This window comes from Pleurodeles waltl, chromosome 11, assembly GCF_031143425.1.
Source record: "Pleurodeles waltl isolate 20211129_DDA chromosome 11, aPleWal1.hap1.20221129, whole genome shotgun sequence".
Lineage (NCBI taxonomy): Eukaryota > Metazoa > Chordata > Amphibia > Caudata > Salamandridae > Pleurodeles > Pleurodeles waltl.
The window spans coordinates 565,840,205-565,860,968 of NC_090450.1; positions in this window are offsets into that span (position 1 = coordinate 565,840,205).

Below are 20,764 nucleotides of genomic sequence, written 5' to 3' on the forward strand. Positions count from 1 at the left end.
CTTGATGATATACTGGTAGTCACTATTGTGAATGCAATTATTTCCAAGTTGATGATTTTACACCATTAAAGTGAGATATTACTGCTCAATGACCACTTGAATTATGGCAGAACAAGTCCACAGGCTGGGGTTGCCAAACAAATGTTTTGTGAGAACCTGACAGCACAGTGTTTCCTTCCCTACTGGGAAAATCCCAATCCACAGCCCCCTCAGCAAAGGGAGCCTATTGGTTCATGCTTAATAGATGTGGGTGGTCATTCTTCGACCTTGAAGCCGAGTTTATAACTTGCAGGTTCATCTTTCAGTATTTCTGGATGAACAAAGTGGTCAGTTCAATGATGCTGAAGGTCCAGGGAGGCATGGTAACTGGTGTGTTTAGGGTTCCCTTGCACCTCAAACCTTTAATAAGGTACATGTTCATTAACTTGGATCTCACCAGATAATTTTCAACTCCTTCAAGGAATATCTCCAGTGGGGTATGGTTTCAGTGATACTGATCAAGGGGGTTTTGATGACCACTTCCATGCTCAGTATTGGTATGCTAGGTACCAGTGGCTAGAAGTGTACTGGATGTTTGACGCCAACTTACAAGTGAAAGACATTAGTAGTAGAGCTCCATTCCATTAGTCTCTTTTTTATATGAGGGACCCAGTCTCTGGCCTTGAATGATTTGGTGTCTTAAATTTGGAAGGGAGAAATGGGCAATTTGCTTTCTCTATAGTGTTTCCAACTTCCGAGCAGAAAAATGTGTACGTGGATAAGCCTAGCTATGCCCACCATCCTGTCAAAAGTATGTCTTAGCAGTTTCAGTTTCTCACCGGTCTTTTCAGCGATTCGAATTTCCAAGGCTTTGTAGCTTTGTCTTATAGATAAACGCTCTTCTCAGCTATTGATCCAAGTCCAAGGACCAACAGGTTTGTGGAGATTGTGCAATCGTGCAAAAGTGGCCGATTCCTTTAATTCCCTTTGGAGCGATGAGAATCAGCTGACAATGGTGTTTTCCTAGTGCTCGGAGGTACATTGGGGGTTATTACAACTTTGGAGGAGGTGTTAATCCGTCCCAAAAGTGACGGTAAAGTGACGGATATACCACCAGCCGTATTACGAGTTCCATAGGATATAATGGACTCGTAATACGGCTGGTGGTATATCCGTCACTTTACCGTCACTTTTGGGACGGATTAACACCTCCTCCAAAGTTGTAATAACCCCCATTGTTTCCCTCTCCTATTTCAGATTTTCTTTGTTCAAAGTAATATCTTCCAGGGTTTAATTACCCTACGAGGTCCCTAATTTCCTGGACTGGTATGTTAACAGGAGAGAGACGAGGCAAACCAGCACTCATTGAGACATCTTACTCTTCATGATTAAGTAAGGCAATAGTTATCAGCTTCTCAGCTTCCATGGAATGTTGGCCTGCATGCTGACCAAGCTGACTGGGCCGCCTGTGAAACATCAGTGCAAAGATCAGAAACCTAAACTCGAAAACCTGCTTTGAGCAATGTTTATTTGAGCTGTATTTTGAGTTCTTAACATGATGAAATTCCTAAAACACAGATTAGTATAAAAACAGCTCTCAGAAAACCATGCATAACAAGGTAGATATTACCTCAACCATCTAAAAACTCTTTAGACCTTAAAATGGGTTTGGAAAGTGCTATAGGAATACCAACATAATACTCTCATTCCATACTGGCAGTATTAGACAATGTGAAACCTTAATGCAATTAAGAGAGTACGACCCAGATTTTCTAAAAAGTGGCAGAACGCAGCGCAGCAGCCCAAAATGTTGCATTACGTGACAGGTAGGTAGCAGGAGAGCTAGATATGGCTCTCTCCTCCCCTCTCCCTAACGTTGGTGCAGATTTTAGCTGCTGTACACCACAAACACACCTTTGCGCCATAGTGCAAGGGTGTGTGCGAGAGTCTGGCATAGGAGTTGTACTGGAATGGTACCCTTCCAGTACAAAATACTTTGCTTAGACACACTTTAAATCTTTTTCTACTTTGTATGTGGCAACGTGCAGTGCAGCATGCAAGCAGTCAGAAAAGAAAGGAGAAATAAATCATTTCTCCTTTTAATGCCTCCTTTCAAAAACTTTTTGTGTAAAATCCTGTCTACTATTGTTCGTAGGTAGGGTTTTGCTTCAAAAGATATTAGTGGTTGCATGGGTATGCCATGTACCATCTATGTAATGCCCCCTGGCTCTAACAAATACAAAAGCTTCTTTATGTTACTTTTAGAATACTTTCCAATGCAAAACAAGTTTTGCACTGGAAAGTAAATTAGGAAAAAATCATTTTGTCCTGGTTCGCTCACCCAGTGAAAATGTTTGTAAATCTCCCCTTTTAAGAGGAATCTGCAGTCTATGCGAGCAAGCATGAGGTAGTAAAAAGGCACATGGCTGATGGATCGCTGATTCAAGTTCCATCAATGTTGCAGATCACAGTTCCTGCAGTTTAGACATGATTGGAAGGTTCAAAGCATTTTAGTGGCCACTGGCTGAAAAAGTAAAATTTAAGCTGCAGTGTTGACAAATAGTCTCATTTAGAGCCTTCCTGGGGAGCCACCAGCCTGCTGGGTCAGCACATGGCCTTGCTTCTTGACACGACCACCCATACACAGATCAATTCATGCCTGATGGAAAGCTCTTTGCTGAGAGTGCATCTGGTTTTGTGGTAGGTGCACTTTTGACAAAGTTGAATTCCAAGTGGGTTTCCATTTAGATGCATTCAGTATTTACTTTCCATTTTCAAAATACATCTCCCAAAACATGGGTTTGCTTTTCATGCAGTCCTCTCCAACAAGCCGATTTAGATGCAATATAGTTGGATTGCCTTTCTGCAAGACCCCAGTCAAATCCCGGAAGTCTGGAGCTCCTCAGCTTTCAGCGGGACAAACCTGTAATTCAGGCCGGGTCACGGTTGAAGGTAGCTGGCTTGACCCACTACATCAGGTCGGTCCACTTATGGAGCTTTACAAAGTTGCTCCAAACTTGTCTAAACTTCAGGATCTCCTTCCAGGAGTTCTTTTTGGGTACTTGAAGTGTCAACAAAATTGATCTGTGGTTCCAGAAGCTCTCAGTTGCTCCTTGGAAGTTGGTACTAGAGTTCCCAGAATGCACCTTGTAAGAATCCTTAAATGGCCACTGGACGATGGTAAGCTGGGCTCTTCTTGCAGGACTTGATGCAGGGGACTATGATCAGCTCCCTTATACCTGTAGCTTACAGGGAGTGCACTCCTGGAGTTAGAGAGGTAAGGCAAAGTCCTTTTATTGGTGAAGCCCAAAGTGTGCAGCTGGTGAAGTCCTTGTGAGTGTGGTCCTTCAGGTGCGGACCAGGGATTCAGCAGGGCAGTCCTTCTTCTCCCAGTATCTTCTTCCAGCAGAGATTGACTTGCTGGGCAGCTCTTCCATATTTATTGTTGCTCCTGGGTTGGCAAGCAGGGGGGTGCCCCTGACCAATATGGTGCAGGGTGCCACTGTCTGGGGTGACCATTTCCTGTGAAGTGTGGCAACAATCAATCCCAGAAAGCAACATTCTTTAAAAAAACAACATGGAGAAAATCTCTCTTGGAGGTTACAGCTGGCTGATCCCCCCTTTCTCCCCCCAATGCTGTGGCAAAATGTCTCTAACAAACCCCTTCCAGACCCTCTCCTAATGAAATTACTAGGCTACCATCATAAGAGCAAGAAATGGGGAAGTTTATTTTCTGTCCCAGGTGGCTTTCAGTCCTTTGAAAACCATTTTGGCCCCATCCCGATCTGGCACCTGCTACAGCAGTTCCTCTCCCACCAGACGCTTTCTTTATTTCCACCCAGGCCACTTCCCACCTCATTAAGGTAGCCTGGCTCAGGCTGCCAGAGACTGATGAATCAGAAAAGGGTGCTGCAGGGCTGATTTTGGCAACTTTCAGAAAGAGCTCTAAAACTCTTTCTCTGTACTAGTTATAATAAATGCAACCTTGGTAAGTTGTATTCATACAAACTTTTAATTTAATATCAAACGTGACACATTTAGCTCTTTTCTAGTGGAAATTAGACTTTATTATTTTTAAATAAAGCCTCCCAATGTTATCTTATGGAGCTAATGTACTACAATGGGGAAAACACATGTGGCTGCTTTCCCTTCTCTAGGGCTTATAAAACATATTTTATAAAGTCCCAGGTAATATTTACACTGCACCCAACCCTTGAGGCACCTAGAGCAGACCTTTAGGATGACTTACATGTTGACAATAAGGTAATTTAGGACTTTGGAACTACTTTCAATTCCAAAGTCGAATTTGGGGTTAACTTTCATTTAAAAGCAGCCTGCAAGGCAGGCCTGCTTTCGCAATGGCACAAGTGACCACAGCAGTGCACCTATGGGTGCCCTGACTATACAGGTGCCCCTAAATCTATACGCCCTACCACACACTAATACTGAGTACTTACAGGTAGGTTTGTCATAGGCAATTATAATTATGCCTAATTTGCCTATACTATTTTGAACAGAGGACAGGCCCTGGGACTGGTCAGCAGTGTCCAGGGCACTATCAGAATCAAAAAGCACCAGTATCAGTCAAAAATCAGGGGCAAAAAGTGAGGGGGCTTCTCCAATCAGCTTGCCCTTGTGAGCTTCTCCCTTTGTGTTGCTTTCTCCTTTAAAAATCCACGTTGCTCTCTCACTCTCGCCATTTTGCTTCCACTCCCACCCCCCACTATCAACATTGCTTTGTCTTTCTCCACTTTTCTTTTCTTGCCCTCTACGGCCATGTTACTTCTCCCCTGCCTGTGTCCTCTGGGTTCCGTCTGCTCCCCACACCATAAGTTGCTTCACCACATCAACTTTAAAAAAAATGATGTTGTACTTCTTTTTTCTTTTTATAATCAAACCAAATTGGAACAGTTAATTAAAAAATAGAGGCTTTGGGGATGATTTAGAGGTGAGCAGAAGGCGTTACTCCATCACAAATGTTACGGATATCCTGCCTGCCAGGTTACATTCCCATTATAGCCTATGGGAATCATAATAAGGTGGATGGGATATCTGTTAAGTTTGTGACGGAGTAACTCATCCGCCAATCTCTAAATCAGGCCCTTTGTTATTTTGAAGGTCACATCATACATTTTTCTAAAATTCTTCTTTAGCATAGAAATGCGGTACAGCATTGCTGAAAACTAGTGGCATTGCAAAGAGGTCCTAAAGGCGAGACCTACTGCCTTTGTTAATGCTTCATGGTCCCAGGCATGAAAAAATTATGGCAGCTCCCCCTCACCAAAAAAGATGGGGAAATCCATCACTGTGATCAGTAGCCCTATGGTAGATGGGTTGCTAGATGAGGAGCCAGCTGAATCTCTGCAATTGGTAACCCGACAATTCTCCTTTTTACTCTACTGCGGGTTTAGCAGAAAGGATGCTCCTATAATTTATGGAAGAACTCTAACCCTGACAAACCCTAAATATTCCCCCGGGACATTATTTTACAGGTACCTACTGTAAGTTTACAATTGTGAGCTAAAGATGTAGTGAGATCTATGACACATGTTGAAAAGCAGTGATGTGTAAAAGAAACTGGATCATAAACTTTCTACTTGAACATGGTTTGCGGTCACAATTTCACAAACCTTTGAAAGAAAAAGCATCACTACATGTGTTAGATACATGTATTGTGTGCATGTGTTAGCTGCATGTGTTGCCTGCATATGTTTGCTAAATGTGTTGGCTACATGTGTTTATTTCATGTGGTAGCTACATGTGTTGACTGCATTCATTTACTGCTTGTGTTGGGTATGTGTGTTCTGCATTTGTTGGCTGCATGTGTGGTCGACATATGCTTCCTGCATGGGCTGGCTGCATGAGATGTCTACCTATGTTGGCTGCATGTGCTGGCTACATATGTTGACTGCATGTGTTGATTTCGTGTGTTAGCTATAAGTGTTGGCTGCATGATTTTACTGCATGCATTGGATACGTATGTTATCTGCAAGTGTTGGCTAGATGTGCTTTTCACATATGTTCGTTGCTTATTGTCGGCTACATGTGTTAATTGCATGTGTAAGCTACATATGTTGGCTGCATGTGTTGCTGCTTTGGTTGGCTGCATATGTTGGCTGCATGTGTTGTCTGTATATGTTTGATGCATGTTTTGGCTACATGCTTCGGCTTTGCTGCTCGTGTTGGCTATCTGTGTTGACTGCGTGTGCTGGCTGGAAGTCAGGGACAACTGTAAAGCTATAACTCTGATTCTGTAGAAATCTCGCTGTTATCTTGCTAGGAAACCTTTGAACATATGTTGTACCTGACAGTGTTAGCTTTTCACTGATAAAACAATCTCACAATCAGCTGTTGACATAACCCGCTGTAATGGACATAATGACCTTATTGTACTTTTTGTTTGCAATACTGACACCAACGGCCCTGCCTCAATCGATTAACTTCCACCTGCTTAAAATGAGTATTACCGAATAAGTCATAATATCACCGGCTGCCTCACAACTGACACTATGTACCATTTTGGATGAGGCTTATTTATAGATGTGGCAGGGCCGCAAGATCACAGATTAACTGCTATGGAGGGGAAACAGACAGAAATAAAGGGGCACTTATCTCCATAGTGAAGAGCAGTGGGGAAGGCTGTGGGGAGATCACAGTGTTCTTACAGAGAGAGGCGTAAGGAGGAGGGGGATTACTTTTTTAAATATTATGTAACCACACTGCGAAAATAATCTGGTCCTAACAACTGGACCCAAGTGGAACCCTAACTTAAATAGCTAGTAACACTGTTTCCATTGGTGTCTCGATGCCTAGTATCATCATCTTTGACACTGTGGGATATTTGGAGCAATGTTCTTGTGGTCAGTAATGGAAGGAGAGCCTGAAGCTCATGACTGCTACCGAGCAACTTGAGATGTTTGATGGTAAGCACGGCCTGACTGAGAAGGCAGTGGGGCCCTGATTCAGGTTGAGCAGACACCGGCCAAACTCGAGTATGTCCTGAGGTAAATGGGCACTGGCTTTGGCCAAGGAATAGAGAGCTACTACGAATCCAGAGAAGAGCATCTCCGGCCATGAGTCCCGCCCAAGTAAGGAGTGAGGGAGGAGGACAGGGCGGGGACCATAGGTCAAAAAGCCATTTGTCCAAACTACCTGCATAGATGCACCATTTGCAGGAGGCGAGTAAGTAAGAAAGAGCTTGGTTATCCAATTGCAATACTTTGGTATCTTAGACTTTGGTGTGTTGTTGGTAAACATATGCATTACAGATGAAGCAAAGTAACCACTGATTGCATTTGAACCCTTAAAGAAGACCTCCTACAGACCTAATTAATTCATTGCTCTGTAAGATTGTAGCAGTCAAACGCCCTGTGCGAATGTAACCAAGTAAAAAGATATAAGTGAGAGAACATTGGTGAAACTTCATGGGAACAGATATAGATAGTGGTCGCTTCATAAACAGTGTAGACTCCTTTGGAGCTTGTGGATATAAGGTATATTTACTAATATTCATTACTGAACATTGGCATTAAACATTGATTCAGGACTGGCCTCAGGCACAACCATCTAAAAAGTTTTGCTCCGAGCTCTACCATTTGATGATAACAAAAGGTGCTAAAATATTAACGAAAATTAATATTTACAAATAAGAGAATCTAGCAAAGTGCTTGGGTTCAAATGCATGGGAGATTCTTCTTAGTAATAAAGGGTTGTGGTCAACTCAGAGAAGAGCAACTTTGTGTGTTTTAATGTTAATAATTGAGTACCACAAAACTTGGATTACTTTTTCAGAGGGAGTGGCACAGCAACCTGACATCACAAACACACATCTGTTCCAGCTCCTGGACCCATCTTCAACCAGCTCCTGACATCTAAGATGTGCCCTGCCAGCCCTGGGCCCTTAAAAGTGGTTTTGTGGCTCTTGAAATCAAGCTTTTGGGCTCTTCGCAACTGCAAATTGGCCTGCTTGCACTGGAACCACTCCGCTCACACGAAGAATCAGCCCGAGCCGCCACAATTTAGTATCTTTGCATAGCAAGCATCACCTCTCAAGACTGCGAGGCTCAAGTCTGCCCGCAATCTCTTTGCGCCCGTGAACCACTACTAGCAATGCTCTCCTTGTTACCATCAAACTTCTTCCCCACTAATAAAACTCTAGTCTCAACTTTTGAAAAGGTAAAACTTCAGCCGGACTTATCTGGGACTGTCTTCAACTGGCGCTCCATTTTGGTAAGCCTGAACATTTGAATTTCACCCAGACTAGCGTGACCAAATAGCCCCGGTTGGAGCTTTATGCTTTTAGTAACTATTACTTTGAATCATTAAATATTCATATCTCAATTTCTTATTGGATTTTTGTCAGTGTGGTCTTGTTTTGTTTAAATTAAGATCTATTTTTCAAACTAGGAGTGGTATCTTCTTGTGTGGTGTTTTCACCATTTTACTGTTTGAAATGTTGCATAAATACTTTACACATTGCCTCTAAATTTAGGCCTGACTGCTGTGTGACAAGCTGCCTGGGGTGTGCACAGATTAACTTTTAGTGTGTAACTGACTTTCCCTGACTAGGATTGTGGTTCCTTCTTGGACAGGGTGCATACCTCGGCCAACCAGAACCTCAATTTTCTAAATGAATTAACTACACCATTATAAGTGAGGTATCATTGTGCATCCCACGTTTGCCTAACTGCTGTTCCTTATCCCTTCTCTAGGCCCTAGAAATCTATGAAAGAAGCTGGAAAGCAGCCCAGAAAGACCCAGAAGGCCAGAAAGACAGTGGACACCTGCATGGGGCAGAAAGACTGAGGCCCATATTTATTCTTCAATTGCACCTAATTTGCATCATTTTTTAATGCAAATTCCGCGCAAACCAAGTCCATATTTATATTTTTTCGGTAGACATGTCTAATGTCAAAATATAGGAGTTTGCACTATTTTTTTGATGGGTGCACCTACCTTGCATCAATGAGATGCAAGGTATGTGTTCTCATCTAATAAATGGTGCTATCCCCATAGCCTCATATGTATCCCCCGTGCTAAAATGATGCACTGTTAGGAGGAGGGGCTAAATAATGGTGCAAAGCTTGCTTTGCATAATTTTTTAACGCCTGGGTCAGACAAGGCGTTAGGGGACCTGTGGACCCATTTCCATGGTTAAATACCATGGAATGGGTCCACTGGTGCCCTCCCCAAGCCCCAGGAACACCCCCTCCAGAGGGACACCAGAGGATGGGGAACCCCATCCCAGGTACGTCTGGGTAAGTATTTTTAAATTTTCTTTTTTTTTTGCCATCGTGGGCCCTAACTTGGGGCCCTCTGCATGGCACAGGGTGCAATGGCCCTGTGCTGGCCACTGGGGGGTGGGCATGACTTGTGTCTTTCCTGAGACAGGAGTCATGTTTTTGGTGGTTGTGCACCAGGAAATGGCGCTAGTCTGGTTAGAGGCATTTTTTTGCCTCTAACCAGGCTAGCGTAATTTTTTGACGCACAACACCCTCCTTCCCTAGTGCCACCCCCACCCCCACCCGGCTAGCATCATTTTTTAAGACTCTAGCCCAAGTTTAGCGTGGGCTTGCACCATTCTTTAATATGGTGCCCGGCTGGTGCTGTGGAATGGCGCAAGCCGACGCTGTACGTTTTGCTGCAAAACTGCATTTGTGCAGTTTTGCGGCAAAATTTATAAATCTGGGCCTAAAAACGTTAAGTGGCCTTCACTTTAGTTGCGTTGGAAATCGGAGCTGAAGCTCCTGGGAATCCGTGGCCCCCACATAAGGTTACAATGCTCGGTGAAGCTATGTGCTGTACTGCTAGCCAGTCTTGGCTGCCTGTCGCTGGCATTCACACTTCCTCTGTTGGCATCAGTCTGTGTGTAAATACATTCTTGCTTTTGTGCCTAAATAGTTCGAATTTTTGCTGTCTACAATTTCGTGTGTGTGAAGGGTGAGATTCAGGATCTTTCCACTTGCCTTGACCTGCCGAATTTAATTATCTATTTCAATTGTTTATTTGTACCTGTGTTTTTTTTAAATTCCATGTATTTGTTCTCTCTATCATTTGGGAGCGCTCACATGCTGATATAAGTACTTCCCACGTTGTCCTTATTATTGAAGTTGTATTATTCAAAACTTTTATGTATGCCATTTCTGAACGTAATGATGATGTGCTGGTGTTTTTTTAATATTAATTACAAATAAAGTTTAATTAAAACAGTTGACAAATTGTTTTCATTTGTTCTGCTGATTCAAAAATATTTCATGTTTCCTGTGTTCAATAAGAAGTTATAAACACACGTAAACGTTGTATTGCTTTTTCAGTGTCAGTCATAGAAACTAAACCAAAGTGAGTCCTGAAGCAGAAAGGCTGTAATGGGAACTATCCAACTCGTGTTTACCTTTATTTACATAACACAGGCCCCATTGAAAATCGCTTGAGATTTAAGAGATTTTACATTACATAATGTTACTATAATTTGTATTGCTTACCTATGCTATGTGTATGATATTGCAGCAAACATGGCAACATTTTCAGCAAAGAATGATGTAATTCAGAAATTAAATCGGGAAAAATGATTCACCCTTTGGAATAAATTGAAATTATGGACTCTCTAGAGAGAAACACGTTGAGGATTTACCAGGATTTAAAGTGGTCTGCTATCATTGTGTTTGAATAGAGCGAATGGGCTGGCTCACAAAGCATTTTGACTGGTGCTATTTCATGTTCTTGTTAGTACTTTAAGACAGACCTTGTTGCAACACATTTCACCACTGTATTATAAAAGCAGGTTTCTTGAGGTTGTATGTGTGACAAGAATGTTTGTGCATGGTTGTTGTGTGGGATTTTCGTGGTGGTGATGTATGCTATTGGTTTTTGTGTTGCTGTAGCTGTATTCAAATGTGATGTTCTTGTGTTTTCCTGTTCTTGTTGTGTTCAATGCTGTTTTGACTGTTTTGCTGTTTTGTGTCCTTTCATGTTTTAAGTAGGTTATGTTGCTTTGTGTATGCTATTGTGTAATTTTCTGTTTTTACTTTATATATGCCCCACTTTCATGGCTGATTAGTGTCCGAACTCGGCTTCCTGCAGCAAATCAAGGACACAGAACCTGAGCAGCATCCAATCGTACACACATTGCATACCATTGGTGATGGCAGCTGTTTGAACATGTGGCTCACGCAAGCACTATCGTACAAGTCACAGACCTCCTTACTGACACTTCGCAGGACTTGGGAGAGAGACATAGGCCGTGACTTCACTCAGAAGGAGTGGGATAGGATGCTTCATCACCCACGGAGCGTTTCCCCTGATGCTAAATTTTAGTATATTCAATTCAATATAATACATAGAGCTTATCTCACCCTTTCTCGACTTCACATAATATTTGGGTTCCCCTCAAATTGCCTGTGGTGCCAGGCACCAGATAATGAATGACATGGCGCACATGTTTTGGCTTTGTGCAGTGGCTGTGGCCTTGGGGTGAAAGGAAACCAACACATTAGCTGGCCTAACGGATAGAGCTGATGTCTACACTGTGACAAGTTGTCTCTTGGGACTGTTCAGGCACAGAAAAGAAGGCAGTGCCACAAATCATTTCTTGGATCTGGAAATGTTGATGGTACATATGTTGATCACTATGAACTGGAAGGCCTCTGCACTGCCTGCCTCGGGACATCGACACTCAAGTGGGGTAGGGCTGCGGCAATGTCACTGAGATGGGAGGAGGCAAGGGGGTTGCATAAGACACCAATTGCAGCAGATTAGGAGTGCTTGTTGGATGAGTTGCAGATGCCTCGGGAGGGATCACCTGCACATGAAGGAGGGGCATGGTTGGCTACTTACAGGGTATCACCATGTGGGATGCCATCTGCCTCCCCCTTCCTGAGAGAGCATGACAGGCAGTAAGAAAAGGTGGGAATGGGAGTGATGGGGGAGTGAAATTGCGCTCTTTAAGCAAAAAGAGTCCTGAGTAATGGGGTGAAAAACAGGGGACTGTGACTTACAAAATGGGAGGGACTGCTTTCTCTGTCGTTGGACTCTCACCATAGAGCACCACTGTGTGTGGGGGACTGAGTCAAACCCACACCGTCTGGCAGCTATCAACCCAACCCATTTCAGCTAGCTAGCAGCACCTCATCCAAAGTAAAGGTGATTTGTGGCAGCTTAACACATGACACTCTGACTCATCAGGGAAGTCATGGTAGAAGTCACCTTACCTCTTCCACTCATTTGCACACAGTCTCATATATGCAAGACAAAAGGACAAATGCAGGATAGTCTTCAAAATATTTTGTTGAAGCAACTGCATTCTATATAATAAAGCGTGAGCTGTGATTTTTAGGAAAATAAAACATAATACAACTATTACTGTGACCAAGAGTGTGAAACAAATAAAAACTCCCAGCATCAGGTCACACTAGTGAATCTAAATCCCTACCCATACTTCTAGTTTCTACAGGAGAGCGTAGCAGTGTTAGCCTTTGTCTGCCCATACTAGTCTCTAAAAGGAAGTCCAGGCCCCATAACTCAATAATAAGCAGGGGTTGTTTGTCTGTAGTCTGTTGGCAGTCCTCCCAGATGGTTGGAGTGACAAGGCCAAGTTCAGCAGAGCTGCAATGACATGGTAGTGCTTTGGATGGATGGCTGGGATGTCCCCTCTAACCTTATTTGTACCAATGTGGTGTTTTTATATTGAAACGTTGTTTTCCTGACTTGATCCTGTGTCTTTTATGTATAAGGGTCACAACCCACTCTCGGTAGGCAATACTTTGTAAATTATCATATGCAGCCTTGAGCAGAGCACAAGATGAGAATGTCTTGCAGAAGGAACTAATAACAATCCCTGTGTAAAAAGACAACTGATAAAAATAATATAACATATATAAATAATAAAATATCAATGCTAAAGATGAAGTCATGCTAAAATAATAAAAGGAATAAATTAAGTGAACAAGGTAAAAGGGCACAAGCCGCAGGCCCAAAGCTAAAAGAAGTGTTCCCAAGCATTGTGCTAAAACGGACCCATGACACCTTGTGGAGGACCACTTTGGGACTAACTATAGTTGTCATGGCTTTTGTTCCCATGTTCAGTTAACTTGTTTTCTCTTTAAATGAAACCAAGACTCCTGCCACTCTTAGTGTCACTAAACATATGCACAGCATCTATAGTGGGATCATGCTGAAGTGATTTTTATGATATGCACATATAAATCGTACTGCGTTGTAACAAAATCCAATGAAGAAAGTAAAAAAAAAAAGATATGACCCATTCTGTCTGTCCAACGTATTGTTTAATAATTGATTCTTGTTACTGTAAGCCAGTGCAGAGATACTGCTACTGGAACACACATAGGGGGTTATTACAACTTTGGAGGAGGTGTTAATCCGTCCCAAAAGTGACGGTAAAGTGACGGATATACCACCAGCCGTATTACGAGTCCATTATATCCTATGGAACTCGTAATGCGGCTGGTGGTATATCCGTCACTTTACCGTCACTTTTGGGACGGATTAACACCTCCTCCAAAGTTGTAATAACCCCCATAGTGTTGCAACAGATATCTGAGTACACTAGTTTCTCTTTCTGTTGATGTAGGCTAGGAATATCGAATCCGGAATATCAAGAAGAGAGAATATAATTACAACAATATCAAGGACCAAAATATCGAAAGGTAAGTTTCTATGTATTTTCCGTACCTAACTTCACATATATGGATATTTGTGATATATATTATCTACTGACGGTCGGCAGTAGGTAGTTATAGTTAAGACCTAGTTTCCATAGGAAAAGCATTTTTTGACTTGCCTATATCTTTGGCACCATTTGAAGAATATTCATGAATTTATTTATTTTTAAACGGGGGTGCCGCTGATTCTAGTTGTGCATGAGAAGGTTCAGGGAGATCTGTCAAGAGGGCGCTTAGAAAAAGAGGGGGTCAAAAAAATGCATTTCCCATATTAATTCCCATTGGGATTTTGAACACAACTTCAGCCTGAGCCGCTGGACAGAACTACACCAAACTGGGCAGTAAGGTAGCTCTTAGTCCAGAAAGCACCCTTTTTGTTATTGGTGTAAATCCGTTCAGTAGTTTTTGAGTACAAAACAGATTTATTTATCTAGGTGTGAGAATAATTCGCAAATTCTCCCAATGTCATGCAGAGATCTGATTGTCTGCCAACACTTCAACCAGAAAGTGTTGGCAGCCCTTTTGGGACTCGGACTCAGCTGAGTCCCCAATCAAAAAAATAAAGAAAATGAGGCATGGTATAAATACCCTGACCCCCTAGCCTTGGTGCTGGGGTCCCCCGGAGACCCCCACCAAGGCAAAACTTTTTTTTGTAAATGTTGCCACAAATTCATAGTTAATTCACAGAAATAAATTTGAAAATAACAAGTGTGGGCTCCTGCGATTGTTGTCTATAAAGCCCCGGGGGGGCCAGATGCCAGGGGCATGTGGATATATTCAAAAATAAAAGAGGAGGGTCACAGGGCCCCCCTCCTGAGGCTCTAATGAGCCCAGGGGACTACCACCTCTCCTGGATTTCAATTAAGTAAAGGAGGGGATTCATGCGGACCCCACTCCTGGGGCTTAAATATGCCCGGGGACCATCACCTCCCCAGGGCTAACTACATTTTTAATGTGGGAGGCTGCTAGGACAGCATGAGTCCCGGGATCATCACCTCCCCGGGGATAACTACATTTTTAATGCATGGGCCGCACAAACTAACCGGGCCCCGGGGACCACCACCTTCCTGGGGCAAAGCATAATTTAAAGAAGGTGTTGGGCCGGCTCCTGCTATCTTCTGAGGTGCCCACCCTTAGGAGATAGCTGTTTGCTTTTGCTTGGCGGGAGCTGTGACAGCCAAGTCCCAAAATCAGATATCATCACGAGGACTGTTGGATCCACGGATGATCAACATCCCTAGATTTCTATATTTCTGTTTTTTTTTAATAACTCTAAAATTACTGAATAGATTTACACCAAATCACAAAAAGTGCACATTCTGGACCAAAAGATAGTTTTCTGCCAAATTTGGTGTAATTCCATTCCAGTATTCAAGCTTTAGCGGTGTTCAAAATCCCTATGGGGAAATGCATGAGGAAACTCGTTTTGGGACCCTCCTTTTCTCGGCCCCGCCTTATGGATCACCCCAACACTTTCAAGACAGCAGCTGACCCGACTGTCGCATTAGGTTTGAATATATATTTATATATTCTCTGTAAAAAACAAAGGTTACAGGGATTTTATAGTTAGGTTCTAAATTTACTCGTACAAAACCATAGAAATTCAGCAGTTATAGTTAGAGCTATTTCAAATAACTATACCTCATACCCTAAGGTAACTATAACTCACTTCTTTTAGAAAGGAACACAATGAGCAGTTTCATTTTGTCATATAAATTGTGGTTAGTGCTGTATAAAGAAAGATTAGGACAAGTTTTAAGTGAGTTCTCAAATCTCTGCTTATTCTATTTCATTAAAACATTCTGACATGTCGACTGAAACATGCACTAGCAGCAGACTGGCAGTTAACTCCCTGGTGATCATCAGTTTACTACAGTGTTCTAATGAGCAATTAGAGTCCTAGCATTCTGAATTCATGGCAAAAGTTTGGCACATCTGACCGCCATCTTGATGGAAATAAAGTGGAAAAATTAAAGTATTTTCTCATGAGGATACTGCAGTAAATGAAGAGATAAGGGAGCTTCATATCAAATAACACTCCCAACATGTCCACCAGAGTAAAGAAATCCCAAATGTAGCACAAATATCACCCGTGTAGCCCAAGTGCAGCCCAATGACAGAAGTGTGCAAAACACTTGTTTATTTAGTTTTTTTGCAGTTTTATAAACACAGACCTGACCCGAAAGTACTGGAGTTTGGGTTTTAGGTATGGGAGATTAAGTGCCCCATTATGAGTTTGGCGGGTGGAAAATTCAGACCACCAAACTCCTGACAGGGTGGCTGCCACCTATGCGGCGACCTCCCAGCTGGAGCTATGATGGGTTTCCTGCTAGGTCGGCCCACTGGCCTAGTGGGAAACAGGCTATAGCATTGTCTCCGACTCGTAATCGAGCCTGCGGCAATGCTGTGGCGAGCAGAGTGCCCCAGCACCTTTGCAATGTTCACTGTCTGCATTGCAGACAGTGAACTTTGAGATGGTGCTGGACAGGGGGGCCTGTACTGCCCATTCAAATGCATGGGCAATGCAGGGGCCCCCTGTGGCCCTCTGCACCTGTTCTCCGTCAACCTTTTATGGCGGCACTGCCATGAAACCACTGGGGGAGAATGAGGTTATAATCTTCAGGCCAGCTCTGCATGCAGAGCTACCCTGGTGAATTAGAACCTCCAACACCTCCAGACCATCGGGATCCAAGAGCCAGGCGGAGCTGCCGGTTCTCTAGCAGCCTGACCGCCAGGTTGTAATGTGGTTGTGGGACCGCCGCATTGGTGGCAGCCCAGACCACCACTGCAAGTGTGGCAGTCTATAGACCACCACACTTGTAATAATGCCCTAAGTGATTTGCCTTGAATCACAGTATGTCAAACTAATACCTTAACTTGAACTTGATTCCCCAGTTGCAAAGTCTGCACCTCTCACCATAATGCTACATTCTCACCCCTAAGTGTAACATATAATTAGGTGATCAACTGATCAAAAAAGGATCAAGATAGCAAATAATTTAAAAATGCTTTGTTGCTGTTTGAGAACTCTGATAATATGTCCTCATTGTGGTTTTTTAGAGCACTAACCATAATTTCTATGGGACTCTCGCATTTTTATAATTTCTAAAGGAAAGGATTTAGGGATTACCATTTTGGTTACATAAAGATGACATCAGGCTTGCCACACTTTTGTAATATATATAGAATGTCAACAATCTAGTTGTTCATTATGAAACTGTGGAGAGGCAGATGTCAGGGGCACGGACTCGGATCACTGAGGCAGGGAGAAGGGTGCAGAGGCAACACGTTGATCATGCTGGGCAGGTCAGAGGGGCAGTGGCAGCCCAATGGACCATAGCGGGCAGGGAAAGGGGGCGGGGCAAAAAACTAACCATACTGGACAGTCAAGAGAGGTTGTGGCAATATAACAGCCCATTGCTGGCTGAAGAAAGAGGCAGTGGCGGTACAAACATAGACACCAACAGATCCAATTAAGACAGGAGACCCCTGAAGTTTTAAAGCTAAAAAAGGGCTATATTCTATTTGTCTCCTGCTTAAAATGTTCTCTTTTTCAGTGCACATCCATGGGGAAAATCAATTCCCCAGTTTTATTTCAATATCTCCCTCTTACCAAGTTCAAAATGTTGGGAAGTAAGGTTCATCGAATCACTGAGTGGAGGAGGAATGGGGTAGGGACGTCAACTCGGTTAACAGAAGGCAGGAGGAAGATGATCAGGACACCAAACCGACCTTACAGGGCAGGTGCCAGTGGTTTCAGCAGTACAATACACAACTCAGGGCAAGCAGGATGGCACTGCAGCACAACAGGCCATGGCAAGCAACAGGGAGGGGACAGGTCCAATCACGTAGACAACAGTGAGCAGAGGGGAAAGAGGCAAGGGTAGCAAGCTGTCCATAACGGACAGACAGGAGGGACAGTTGCAGCATAATGGATCATGAAGGGCAAGAGGGAGGGGCAGGGGCATGACAATGGACCCAACAAGGCAGGAGGAAGGGGGAAGTTTAGGGGGAAATTGCATTTATCAATACTCAATAATTCTATTTCACGCTATGAAAGCAATTCCTTAAAGAGATTCTCTTTCAAGGCTTCATATTCTGATCTCATAATGCACTTGCAGCATGTTTTATCATTTAATTTGGAATAATCATTCTCAAGATACATGCTTTTGGCCACAAATCTATGTTGCCTACTTTGTCAGAACACCTCAGCATTCATTGATTGATCTTAATCCATTTATCCATGACACTTTTGAACTTAAATTCTTGTGGGGTTGGTTTATCTCTCTTTTGACATTTGCTCACTTTTATTTTTTTCAATTCTTTCACTATTGTGTCAGAGAACAGGAAGAAATTATCATGTGGTGTAGATGGTGTACACAAGAATGTAGGCTTAAGTTGTGTAGCTCTACCCTCCTCACCACTCAACAGCATTTCTCTCAGTAACACTGAGTCCTTGTTTCATTCTCATTCTCCAATAGGACTATGGGCCTGATTCTAACTTTGGAGGACGGTGTTAAACCGTCCCAAAAGTGGCGGATATACCACCTACCATATTACGAGTCCATTATATCCTATGGAACTCGTAATACGGTAGGTGGTATATCCGCCACTTTTGGGACGGTTTAACACCGTCCTCCAAAGTTAGAATCAGGCCCTATGTCTCTCATCACATGCGGATCTGAAATTTTCAAATTACTGTGGGGCTGTCTCATACTATCCTTCTCAAATTTACCAATGGTGTGTTGAGTTTTAAAGAACTTCTACAATTTCAAATTTTGTATAAATTTAAACAAATCAACTCAACATAGAACATAGTCAAAGGAAGCACTGGGGCAAAAAAGGCCTAGGGATAACATATAGGGGGTGATTCTAACCCTGGCGGTCGGTGATAAAGCGGCGGCCAACCCGCCAACAGGCCGGCGGTCGAAAAAATGGAATTCTGGCCCTGGCGGCAACCGCCAACACAGCCCGCCACATTAACACTCCGACCGCCACGGTGGTACAGACAAACAGCGCAGCGGTCACCGCCAACAGGCAGGCGGCAGACAATGTACCGTCCACAGTATTACAACTCACCAATCCGCCACCTTTTCCGGGGCGGGAGCCCCGCCGATAAAAACACGGCGGAAACAGACTACGGACGGGAAAACGCTCACCAAAACACACTCCACGAATACGGAGGACAGCATGGAACCCGAATTAAACATCCTACCTGCTCTCGTCTACCTTCTCATCTACCACGAGTACGACCGCCGGCGCAGACGACAACGGTGAGTACTGCACCTACGACACACGGGAGGGGGGAGGAGGAAAGGTTACGGGCACACACATATGCGACCCCCACCCCCCCAAACTATGTACACACCAATGCAGAGCAACAATGCACAGTGACACCACCCAAACCCCCCTGAAAAATGCAAAGACATAATTAAATTGTGAAGAAAAATTTATATAAAAGATAGACTCTGATATGTATCGGTCAACTATGCAAAATATCCATAACAAAATAATACTATATACACTGCCATGGAGAACCGAGGCAATTAGTCCTCTACATCAAAGTTAAATAGAACAGTCCGTGGGCTACAGTGTAGCGACACAAGGGCAAAGCCCACACAGGAGACCTGAGTCCTTTGGAGAGAACACTGCAGGGGCATCTGATGAAAAAACTACAGGCACCTCAGGGGGAAGGGAAGGGGGGGGCACCACAGCCACATGAGTCCACAACGCCAGATCCACGAAGGGGCCACCATGCCCACTGTGCCATCCTGGGGAGTGCAAAGCCACAGTCTCTCAAGTCTCTACAGTGGGTGGGTTGCCCACTGTGCCATCCTGGGGAGTGCAAAGCCACAGTCTCTCAAGTCTCTACAGTGGGTGGGTTGCCCACTGTGCCATCCTGGGGAGTGCAAAGCCACAGTCTCTCAAGTCTCTACAGTGGGTGGTTTGCCCACTGTGCCATCCTGGGGAGTGCAAAGCCACAGTCTCTCAAGTCTCTACAGTGGGTGGGTTGCCCACTGTGCCATCCTGGGGAGTGCAAAGCCACAGTCTCTCAAGTCTCTACAGTGGGTGGGTTGCCCACTGTGCCATCCTGGGGAGTGCAAAGCCACAGTCCATCAGGTGGATGACAGTCTCCACTGGTCAAGGAGGAGGCATGGTGGGCACAGTGAACCATAAACAGTGCTTGACAGGAAGGGCCCAGCGGAGCGGTGCTTGAGACGGCGGTGCCCAGCGGAGCGGTGCTTGACAGGAAGGGCCCAGCGGAGCGGTGCTTGACAGGAAGGGCCCAGCGGAGCGGTGCTTGAGACGGTGGTGCCCAGCGGAGCGGTGCTTGAGACGGCGGGGCCCAGCGGAGCGGTGCTTGAGACGGCGGGGCCCAGCGGAGCGGTGCTTGAGACGGCGGGGCCCAGCGGAGCGGTGCTTGACAGGAAGGGCCCAGCGGAGCGGTGCTTGAGACGGCGGGCCCAGCGGAGCGGTGCTTGAGACGGCGGGGCCCAGCGGAGCGGTGCTTGACAGGAAGGGCCCAGCGGAGCGGTGCTTGAGACGTCGGGGCCCAGCGGAGCGGTGCTTGATAGGAAGGGCCCAGCTGAGCGGTGCTTGAGACGGCGGGGCCCAGCGGAGCGGTGCTTGACAGGAAGGGCCCAGCGGAGCGGTGCTTGACAGGAAGGGCCCAGCGGAGCGGTGCTTGAGACGGCGGGGCCCAGCGGAGCGGTGCTTGACAGGAAGGGCCCAGCGGAGCGGTGCTTGAGACGGCGGGGCCCAGCGGAGCGGTGCTCTTCTGCACGGCGGGCCCTGTTCAGCGGTGCTCTTCTGCACGGCGGGCCCTGTTCAGCGGTGCTCTTCTGCACGGCGGGCCCTGTTCAGCGGTGCTCTTCTGCACGGCGGGCCCTGTTCAGCGGTGCTCTTCTGCACGGCAGGCCCTGTTCAGCGGTGCCTATCTTCACGGCGGGGCAATGTTCAGCGGTGCTCTTCTGCACGGCGGGCCCTGTTCAGCGGTGCTTTCTGCCCGGCGGGGCCCTGTTCAGCGGTGCTCTTCTGCACGGCGGGCCCTGTTCAGCGGAGCTCTTCTGCACGCCGGGCCCTGTTCAGCGGTGCTCTTCTGCACGGCG